This window comes from Apteryx mantelli, chromosome 1, assembly GCF_036417845.1.
Source record: "Apteryx mantelli isolate bAptMan1 chromosome 1, bAptMan1.hap1, whole genome shotgun sequence".
Taxonomy (NCBI): Eukaryota; Metazoa; Chordata; class Aves; order Apterygiformes; family Apterygidae; genus Apteryx; species Apteryx mantelli.
The window spans coordinates 46,239,731-46,251,323 of record NC_089978.1 but is presented as its reverse complement, the minus strand read 5'-3'; positions in this window follow the sequence as shown (position 1 = coordinate 46,251,323).

Sequence of the window (11,593 nt, the reverse complement as noted above, 5' to 3'; positions counted from 1 at the left end):
TATACCACCTCATTTGTGAGCATATATAGACATATCAGTGATGGAATTACTCTGCATGATCAGTGCGCCTTCTGCACAAAACCCAGCTCCCCCAATCATAGTGCCGGAAAATAAGCACAACCTCAAATGTGGACTTACTTGTATGATTCTCGAAACAGGAGCCTCAATCTGCAATGCAGATGACTGGAAATTTTTCTGAAAAAGTTTTCTGTAAAAAAAGATTTAGGTCAGGCAGAAGTTCCTATGGTGATGTAACCTTTTGTTAGAAAAAATATTCTTAGAGTGAAATTTATGGTAAAGACAAGAGAATGAAAAGGCACCTTTTTGAGATCCATTGGATGAATTTGACCTCTCAGCTAGGCAGCGCCTTTTCAAATGTAAGCCCAATTGCTTCAACTCTGAAGATGGCAAAGTCTGAGGATGACTTTTCCCTGAAAACTTAACAGGAATGCAGGCCTGTAGGACTAGGAATGTACTGTCATCTTCTTTTGCTGAATAAAGAGACATGGCTGGAAGGGTGAAATGGGGAGACCTAAATAAATTTTATTTACACATACGTTTTAAAATATTTTGGGATATTTTCTATTAAAAACAACAAGACCACAAACATAGGAACATGATGACATTTATTATCCTGTCAGAAAAAACATGGGCAAGCCAAGTTTGTTCATCATACCAGAGCATACCTTAACTGATATTGTCTACCTCCTTGGGCTGAAGAAGTACTGAGTAAAGATGTTTCTGTGTTGTTGGTTTTTTTGTAAAAGAAAACAGAAAGAGTACATTAGTAAATTCCTTATTTGCCCTCAAAGATACCATGTGATCCTTTAGGTCATAGTCCCCATGCTAAAGGTACTGAAACCTTATGGCATGTGGTTTAGCTGCCCGTAGCAGAAATAGGCCAGAACAGCTGTGTCGAACTCAGCAGCCAGGAGTGGCTAGTAGGGACAATGTGCAGTGAAAATAACTATTTAAGATGACATAGGTATTTAACAAGGCTGTAGTACCCCAGATACCAAGTATTCTTAATTAGCACATCAGTGAGGATTACATATTTGTGCTGACCAGCTGCTGACTTTGGAAACTGAGTTGCTGACCTGCCTCTAACCTTTGAAACTTTTTTTTTTTGAAACCTGTTTTCTGACTACTTATTTTTCTATGAGGGCTTCAGCAAGGGCTGTTTAGGTGTTTTACTAAGAATCTCCTAGAAATTGAACCTAACCAGTGATCCTACTACAGAATTGATTGCAGAAGGTATATAAAATTGTTGTGAAAGAGACACCTATGACAGTGAGAAGAGTCTCTGCTAGATAGGGTGTTCCTTTGAGGTACAAGTACCTGGGTTAAGGTGCTGGTTGGAATTCCAGAAACTGCTGCAATTCCTAGGGAACTGAACCACCAGGTTGTTGGTTTATTTTGCGTGGTTAGTCTTTTTCACTGAAAAAAAATGGAAAGATCCTAGAGTGGTGTGGGACATGCTGAATTTCTAGCAGCTAAGAAAAAGATTTTATTTCCTCTTTTACCTTAGCAAAAGACAGGATTTAATCTCTTAGATCTAAAAAAAAAGGAGTGTTTGGGCAATTTGTGTCATGAATCATCTGATTCAGCAGAGTAATCGATAAGAAAGGCCCTTGCATGGTAATTCAAATAATCTATTTCATGCTGGATCTCTACATAAGAAATATACAAAACAACTAAAGAGCATAGTTTATACAGAGAAATCATTTTTGGAAACTGAAAATGCAATGTGTTGCTTGGGACATAACATATTCTGAAGTAACTGTTGGTTTCACAAGCAGTTCAAACTTACTGTCTCATGTTAGGACCATGAATAGATTTAAGTGTGCCTTGTGCCTTTTTTTGACAAGTCAGAAGTATATCAACTGTGCCTCAGCAGGACTAGATTAGAGATACGAAGAGCCTAACCTATGGAATGATTTGAGGTCCCCACCTGTAGAAATGAAAATGCATAAATGTCATAACTCTTCCTGTGTTCGGTAACACAGGCAGCTCCACTGCAGTACCTCACCCTGGCATTTGCTGTCTGGTATGACTAATCTGCCTCAACTGTCCAGTCTCTTGCTATGATTCATTTCCTTACTATGTGTTTGTCCTCACACACAATTTTGCTACTTTACATAGAGAAGCAGTTTTTTCCCCTGCTGAGATATAAATACTGGAAAACCTGCACCATAAAATGATATTCTGAAACAGAGAACTTAAAGGAAAAAATGCTTTTAGCACAACATTTGTGATAATCAGTGCTTTTCTTAAAGATCAGATTATTGTATTTAAACATGTATGAGCAGATCTTAGTTTTCATTCCTCTTAACAAGAAAAATGAGGAAAAAAAGACTGTTTTCAGTGCCTATGGGTGCAGAGGAAAGCTGAAAACTACAACTAAAAGAATTTATAAACCCAAAAGTCTATGAAGAAAGTTGGGAGGTGCATTTAAACTAAGGTGTCCTAGTTCCTGCTCATCTAGACTGGGGACATTTTCAGAGCATATTGCACTTCCTTCCAACCAAGGTGCCTGGGTGTCCTTCCAACAGAAACAAAGGTGCATGGGGAAAGAGAGGAGAAAATATATGCACTCATGGCTTACCCTTATATAGGTCTGGAATATGGTTGAGACATCGAGATGCTCCTGAATCTGCCGTTTTATATTTAGCCAACATTACGACCACATAGATTTCCTTCTGTCTTGCTCATCACCACCTGTCCCTATCACCCATCCCACCACCGTCCAGTTGCCCCCACATCTAGCATTTGTCCTAAGCACCTTCACACACATCTTCTGACATTGAAACCTCCTTTACGTTAAATGAGTTTAAAATTCAAATGGCTTCTTAATAGATGCTATTGAATAGCAATATTGCCACCATTTGTCTTTGGTAAAACATCATTTGTCATTATTGCTAAGGCACCTGTTCCTCCTTCCCAAAGTCTTCAGATAGGAACGAGGTGTTATTGCTGTCTTTTCTCCTTTCCTTTTCTCACATGCTTTCCCCCCCCCCCCCTTAGAACTTTCCTGAATGGTATCTGAGGAGGGACTTTTCCAGGGTCTGGAAGATCTACCTGTCTGCTTTGTCAGGTGTTGAGAGAGAGAAAGAGAGGTTGTTGGCTTCCTCTGAGAAGAACCCATTCCTTCTTATCTAATGCTTTGGCATTCCCAAAGTATACAGTGGCAGCAGCACAATACTTATAATATTCTTGAAGATTTTAATGCTGCCACAGATGTGAGAAATTCAGTTCTTCTACTGTCATTTATTGCAGGTGCTGATCTCTTCAAAGATAGCAAAGAACAAGAAGGACAATGGAGCCCTCTAACTTGCTTTGTCTTCCCAGCTAACAGGGCTGTTGTGCTGTTAGTTTTTTTTTTTTTTCCCCCCACAGGACAGCATATGATCACCAGCAAACAGTAATTTAGGCTAGGCAACTTAGGCCCCCATGTACTCTAGGAAAGTCTTTACAATTAAGCACTGGCAAACGGGTTTTCTAAGTCACTTACAGCAGCATTGTCCTTTCTGCTCCCTGAGGGAAATAGCTTATAGAACCATTTTGTGAATTTATCTGGAGATTTCTGGTTAAGAGAATTTCAGTGAAGATTTAATGTTTTATAGACAAAAAAAAAGAAGTCAGACTGGAGTACTTTGAGGAGAAAAATGAAGCATCCCTGCAAATGTATAAAGAAAATGCATGAGGCTGAGGTTTTAAAGAATAATTTTTTGTTTTTTTCAGGTACTGTTTTCAATATAAAACCACTTTTGAAACAAAAGAATCCAGACAATGTTTTCAAGAGCTCAGGAAAGCTGGATCAGGAACTATATAGCTGTACCTTATTTTCCCCAAAACATGGCTGGAGAGCTTGGAATTTCTGCTTTTATTCAAGGGTGTCTGTTATACTGATCTGCCAGCTGAAGTCAACAAAATACTCCCACTGGTTTCACTGTGTGATGGATTGAGCTCTTAGGGCTCTGCATGGTTCTGCAGTCAGGTACTGTCTAGTTGTGTAAGTGTGTCTGATAGTTTATTTATATTTTACACACCTAACCTTGCCACACAGAGAGCGTTGGTAAGCCACATAATGGAAAGCACGTAAAACTAGTTTTCAGTAGAATATAGCCCATGTGGGTAAATAATTTAACTCTCCTCCCCCAAGTCTTGTGTTGGAAACGATATTCAGCATAAACTGATTGTATAGATAGCCTGATTGTAAAGCAAGATTAATATGAAAAGGCAAGAAGTCTGCAATAAAACCTACTAACTTAAATCATCCACATTTGTGTACAAGCATTCATATTTAGCAACAGTCCCAAGGCTGAGATTAAAGCTGTTTGGTAGGTTACTTCAAGGCCTTTTTATTGCTAAATCTTATTATGTCTCTAAAATGTAGAAATTAATCACCTGTCATCAAAGCTACAGTGGATTATTGACTTCTAAATGTCTCTACAAAGTGATTCATGACAGAATGAAACAGGAGACTGAACTAGCACTGAAATTCTTTTTGCATGTGATAAAAAGGGTCTATTAAAAGTGTTTGAACAAATGCTGGCTATTAGGTAATCATCACAAAGGATTTTGTTATCAAAATGTGGTGCTTCTTGAATAACGTTATTCAGATACGTAGATTTGCAACACCAATCCTCTAATGGGGGAGTTATCTGGAGAATTTGAGTTGTTCATCTGAGAACCCTGACATTAGGTAAATTGCAGCAAGCTTTTCTGAACTAGCTGAAAGGCAGTGATGGTGAAAACTGTTTTTCACACTTGCTGCTGGATATCTCAACTCAAAATCATGTGAGTATTTCAATTCAGAATCATTGGGATATGACAGGAAAATTTCTTATGATTTGGATATTTTGGTATATATTCAGTGTCAGTTGTTCTTTGAAATTTGTTAAAAATACAATGAGGATGTACTACTATAAGGGGAAAAAGAGTCTGGCTTTCAACTGAGTCAAACTGTGTTTCTTAAAAGGATTGGCACTGCTCCCTTTTAGTCGTAGGTATTATGCAGCTGTACAGCTGTGGTTGTGTGGTATTATCTGGGGATGCAGATTGCATTGGCTGGTGTTTCTGGGGGAAAGCTATAGATCCCAGATGGTTCTTGGTAAATCTACATTCGTCCTACTCAGGACTCCTTCTGGAAATGAGAAGGGAAGTCCTTAGCAAAGGGAAGCTGATTCAAATTTCTTCTCCAAAAACTTTAAAATAATTTCTAAGAAAATCAATATGGAGAACTCAGAGCTTCTGAAGGACTAGCTTAGGAGTTCTGCTATAAATATTAGAAGACCAGGTTTATGACAAATATCTTTGGAAAGGTATTTTTATATGGATTTTGAGAGTGTGTTTCTATTAGTAACATTATTAGTCTGCAGGGTGTATCTCAGCTTTCTGCTTTCTGCAGCGGGGAGGCTGGCTGAAGGCTACTTCCCTCTCAAAACTTTGCAGCATGAGCTCTCACACTAACTCTTTGCAGTCTGGCAACAAGTGTACCCCCATTTATGGGTTTAGAGGATAGAGACTCACTGAACTTTCACTTAGGGTCGCTTTGATGTCTAATAGCAGGTAGAAGAAATGAAGGAAAGATTTATTCAGTGAAACTGGAAATTAGGCATTTAGATACAAGCCTGGGGAAAATAGAGGTTATAAATAAAAAAAAAAGAAACAGCAGTTTTTTAATATACATGCAACAACAGAATTTTTCTCTAGTTGTTCTTAGTATCCCATATCTGCAGTGTGTCTCTGGACATGTCTTAGCTGCTAAAGCCAACAATCTGGTGTTCCTACAGTCATCCTGTCTTGTGATGTCTAAGTAATGAGTAACTGCATCTCCATCTACCCTTGCTTCTATTTTCCATATTGATTTTTACAGAAAGAATGGTGACATTGATTTGGAAAATGCTTTTGATGGCACCTTGTGGAGTCAGGCAGTTTGGGCACTTAAAACCATTTCCTTTGTTTAATTTGTTCTGGTCATACAGAGGGTTGTGTGTGCACTGGCCTGTGTTTGTCTGCTTCCTGTGTGCCACAAATGGCTCTTTTGCGGAGCCTTGGGTATGTAAAGGATTTTCCATCTTTGCTGTTAGTCAGCTTGCTGTCTCTCTCCTCGCTGTCCTATCTAGATTGTTCATTTTGAACTCCTGAGGCCTTGTTATGACTAAGAGTATGCCTCTGTGAATTATTGTATGGGATCTCAGGTGTACAAACATGCTGTGCAATTATGTTCATGGTCTTTGCAGAGACCCAGGTTACTGGTACAGAGTATATGAACAAGTTGCTCTACCTAGACCTGCTGGTGAGAGCAAATGCCTTCTGTTCTTGTTCCCGTCCCCCTCAGCTCTAACTGACATTTCTATGTTTAATAACTAAAGACAGATTAAAAAGTTATTGTCACCGAGTTCTTTGAGAGTGTTTGCAGTCTTCCCATCTGATGTACACTTTCAACAGTCACGGTAGCAACTGTAAGGGTCACAGAATCATAAAAATGCTGGTTGGAAGGGAGCTCTGGAGGTCATCTAGTGCAACCTCCTGCTCAAAGTGGGACTATTGCCAGCACTGGAATGGATCAGGTGGGACTTTGTCTAGCTGAGTCCTGACGATCTCTGATGATGGAGATGCCACAACTGCTCTGGGGAACCTGCTCCCTCTTGCCTTAATGTCCATCTTGAATCTCCTAAGCCACGATCTGTGGCTGTTGGCCTTTGTTAGTGTCTGCCACTGACAAGAAGAGTTTGGCTCCATCATCTTTGTAACTGCTCTTCAGGAAATTGCAGGTTGCTATTAGGCTACCCCTTAGTCTCCTCTTCGCCAGACTACACAAGCTCACTTACCCATCTCTTTTGCAAACTGCGTGCTCTAGGTCCCTGACCATCTTAGTAGCCCTCTGCTACCATCTTAGGATCCCGCTTAAGTTTCTGCACATCCCTATTGAACTGGGGACCACAGACTGACACTGTTGTGCGTACAGCCTCACCAGTGCTGCGTAGAGGGAGACACTGCAGGGCACACTCCTCCGAACACAGCCAAGTGCACGATTTGCCTTATTCACAATGAGACTGTGCTATTAGCTTTTAAGAGTGGTGTCTGTTGTAAAAATAAGTCCCCCTTTGTTTTCAGCAGGACTGCTTATTGGCCAGTTGTGTTTTGGCCTGTGCTGATGCATGGGGTTATTCCACTCCAAGTGCAGAACCTTGCAGTTTTCCGTACTTCATGAAATTTTTGTTGGTCCAGTCCTCAAGTTTCTCAGAGTCCCTGTGGGTTGAAGTTCAGCCTTTCACCGTGTCAGCCACTCTCTCTAAATTTAGTGTTATCCGCAGATTTGCTGAGGGTGCAGTCTGTGTCATCATCTGGGTCTTTAATGAAGATGTTGAACAATATGGGCCCCAATATTGACCCCTGGGGTACTTTGCTTGTTACTGCCTGCCAGCCATACCATTGATCACTACCCTTTGGGCCTGGCAGCCCAGCCAGTTTTCAAACCCACCTGACAGCCCAGCCCATGCAGTATTGCAATTAATATAGTGTAAAGTATCCTTTGGGGGATTTTTTTCATTTTAGAATTGACAGTAATGCAGAAATATCAACCACCTAAAATGTGGCAGGTGTGGCCAATGCTGAATTCTGAGTCCAAGTAGGCTTTGTACTATAATCACTGCAGTTCTGGTTAACTTCTGAGCCAAGTAGCAATGGCTCCTGCCTTGTTAAACTGAGCATGAATAACCTTGTCTTGGTTTTCTACTAAAAAAAAATATATATTTACGAGCTGCCAAAGTAGGTACCCTGAGAATGTTCCATTCTTCCCTAGAATTTGGGGGCACTATTAAGGTGAATATAAGCTTGCTCTGGACAGTTGGGGACATATCTAGTCATCCTAAGTTCTTTATAGTTAGTATTTGCAGACACCTAGTATTACATAACTATCTTGTGACAATGCTGTAGAAATGTAGGTGAAATAAAAAAGTTATTAAGATTCAGAGGTGACTGACAGAGACATCTTAGTTATCAGCTTACTAATGTCTGTGGCAAAACTGAGAAATTCATCTTCTAGAAATACAGACATCTACTTTTTGAAATAAAACACTGTAATGCTGTCTGAAAAACATCATACTGATAATTCCAACTTCTTTTGCACTTTTAGACAGAAAACTGGAAGGATTCTTTCTTATTTTGAATCATCTTCTATTCCTACTCTTATAAATACATTAGAAATATGTTACTGCTTATCTAATGAAGATATGATTTTTATTTTAACTTGACCTTAATTTTTATTCAAAATGTTGTTGAAGAAATTTGTCAGCCCAAAAGCCAATGTGGGAATTCAGTAGTGGCCCATGTTTGTACAGATGCCATGACATGACGTGCTGTTTTAGGCCGATTTGTAGAACCCTGGCTCTGCTTCCTTGCCACTCCACAGAATGGCGAGAGAGCTTGGGCTAAAATGATCAGGCAGATTAGGAAAATCTCAGAGATATGGAACTGCAGAGACCTTATAATTATTCCCAGTTCTTTTAGGTTCTTCTATATATTCTTCTCTTTGATAGGATCCCTCTTTCCCAGCTCTTGATTTCTCTTTACTGTGGATCTGAACAAAAGTGAGGAAGAAGTAGGAAAGAACAAAATGCAAAGTGCATTCTTCTTCTCATAAGTGCCCTCTCAGCTCAACTGCAATGGAACAGGAAGAAAACAATTATTGGAGAAAGGACTTAGGAAGAGCGAATAAGGATGATAACAAAGGTGTGAATGACTCCAAAAACAGTTTATATATACCAGCCATATGATTAGACTTAAAATTGTCTGTGCTGAGAATGGCAGGAAATCCCCTTTCCATCTTGCATAATGGAAATTAGAATGGTGAAAGCTCCTTGCACTGTATTCTGTAATGCAAAGATTATTGTTAATGTGTGTATGAAAAATGGAACAGATAGTGACACTTGTTGAAAGTATGGTTTTGAATTAATTGTTTTTAACAAAATTCTTGCAAAATACTTTGTGTGTGGCTTATTTAGTCACACTGTGATCTTTAATGTGTTGGCTGCTGTAGAGCATGTGAATTTCTTGGGAAGAGAATTAGGAGTTCAGATTCTCAGCTACACTGTGCAAACTGGGGTTGCTCACGAGGCAAAAGGCAAGGTTGCACTAAATTCTGAACCTTAATCAGAGACCAGATTTCCTATTAATCGGTAGAAGAAGGTAAGCACTCCAGAGAGCATTTCAAGCCCCCTCCTCTCTGAATCACTCTCCTCTTTTGTTAAAAAAGTAGCTGGGCTCCTAACTCAGATACCTACCTTAGTACCTCAAGTTAAATAACAGGAGTATCCCTCTCAGACTCATCAGCCTGAAACAAGAAGCATGGATCTTTGCAGCATGGGGGAATTTCAAGGCACACCTTTTTCCTCAGATCCTAAAATGGCAGCTAGGAAAAGGATTTTCATGAAAGCCTCTAAACTATAGTGATCCCTCTTTAATTACAGTATACCTTCCTCAATCCAGATATGCCACTTTTGCAAAGAGAATCTGCTGGCACTGCAGCACAAAGGTGTAGTTCATGAATGACTTTACTGAATGTAATGGTATTATACTAGTGCAAAATATGTATAAGTGAGATCATAATTAGGTTCATTAACTTAACTAACAGCTACCCTAACAACTCATAGTAACATGGCATCTGGCACTTGGATGCATGTTTTATCAGATAGTCAAAGGTGGGGTTGTATTTGTCTGTTTACTCATAGTTCAGTAGTTCAAAGGAGAATTTCTGTGAATGTGTTGTATACATTTGTGCCCCCTGAGACACATTCTCCTTTGTTACCCCTACACTAATCCACTGTAATATCAGTGATGTCAGAAGAGTTTCTTGTTCAGAGAGTGGTGGTGTCCACTGGATGCCGGATTTATGAGAGTAAAATTTGGCACCTCATCCTTAGATTGTTTTCTCTATTTCTTTTCAAGTTAACTTCTTGCTTCACTTTTGGTAGTGCATTTAGCGATCCCCAAATCCATTTGTTGAGCTACATTTTCACTAGTAGCATATGGATATCTAACAGGTGGAGGAGACACTGTAGAAATGAGAATTTGCCTTTGGGTCTTTTCATATTTTAGCTTCTGTGAATTTGGCTGTTATGCTTACTATTCTAAACTTGGTTATTATTTTAATCACCTTCATCCAGCACATTTCTGATGTGTCTGAACAAGTTTGGAAGATGGTAACAAACTGAAAAGCCCCCATGCGCAACTTTATTCCTCTCCTCTTCCTATTCCTCCCCCTCTCTTATCTTGTTTTCATTCATGATACCCTTTTAGGTGTGGTGTGTTTTTCTTGTCTCCTGCCAAACTACCTAGGCTCCTTCCTCAATGCCTTTCATCACTGATCTTTGCAAGTTGCCTGCCTTGCCTCAAATTTAAATCACCCTTTGGATGTTGTATACTTTCCTTGTCTCTTCTTTAGAGCAGGAACAGTGGACAAGACTCTGAGTGTCTCACCAATAGTTCAAAACAGCTCTTGACCTTACTGGACAGGCTAAATAAGATGGGTTATGGACTACTTTGCATTGCTAGGCTGAATCCAAAACCTGGTGAAGCTGGCCCACTATCTTTATACTTGTGTACAATATTAAGCACACTATTGGGACTTAATAGACAATAGAATAATGGATGCCCTAAAAATACCTACGACAAATTTAATACAAGAATTGAAATACAGGGTAAGTGGAAAGGTGAAGTGTTTGGTGAAAGTCTTAAATCACAAGCTGACCTTTTTTTTTACCTACAGGACTTGCTGTTGCAACTTCTGCGCTGCTCCATGGTTGCTTTAATTTATGACTAATGACATGAAAGATGTAAAATCTGTAAAAATACAGTGTTTGGCTGCTTAAATTAAGTTTATGAGTTTTTCTTAAGCCTGCCAAACAACTTAAATATTTCATGGCTTTCACAGGCTACAGTTCTAATATTTATAACTCTTGTGTGCAGATTTCAAAAATTATAATTACAACTCCCAGGATCCCAGATATAGCAGATGTTCAATATTTTGTACAATGTTGGCAGAAATGCTTTTCATGCTCTTTTTGATCTCAGTACCCCATGTATTGTATCTGCTACAACAAGCTGTTGATAAGAGAGTTTATTGTTATTTCTCTGTAAAAGACTCTGTAGGGCAGATTCAGGATGGTGTATAAAGGAGGATGAATGGGGATTCAGCCCTAATGAATAATGAGGAACCCTGTGCAGTGTATTCTTTTAAATGCTGCCCTATTAAATGGCATATATGATGTCCTTCATTGCGTAGATCCACGAAGGACTTCTGGAGTTAGTGTGACCCTGTCATTTTAGGCCCCATCCATCCTTGCCCCATTCCCCCGTACTGATGGATCACTTCATTTCCCATTCTCTTTTAGATATTCACCCCCATGGAGCTTGTGTTCCCTGCACGAGGGTACAAGAATAGCCTTTTTTGAGTCAGATGCCAAGGCCCATATATATGTTTTAGTCAGAGAGTTGATGTGTGAGATGAAATTATGGCACTGACTCTCCGATTTTTCTAATGATCCACTTGTACTGTGGAGAAGAGAAATGGGCTTTAAGCAGCTGG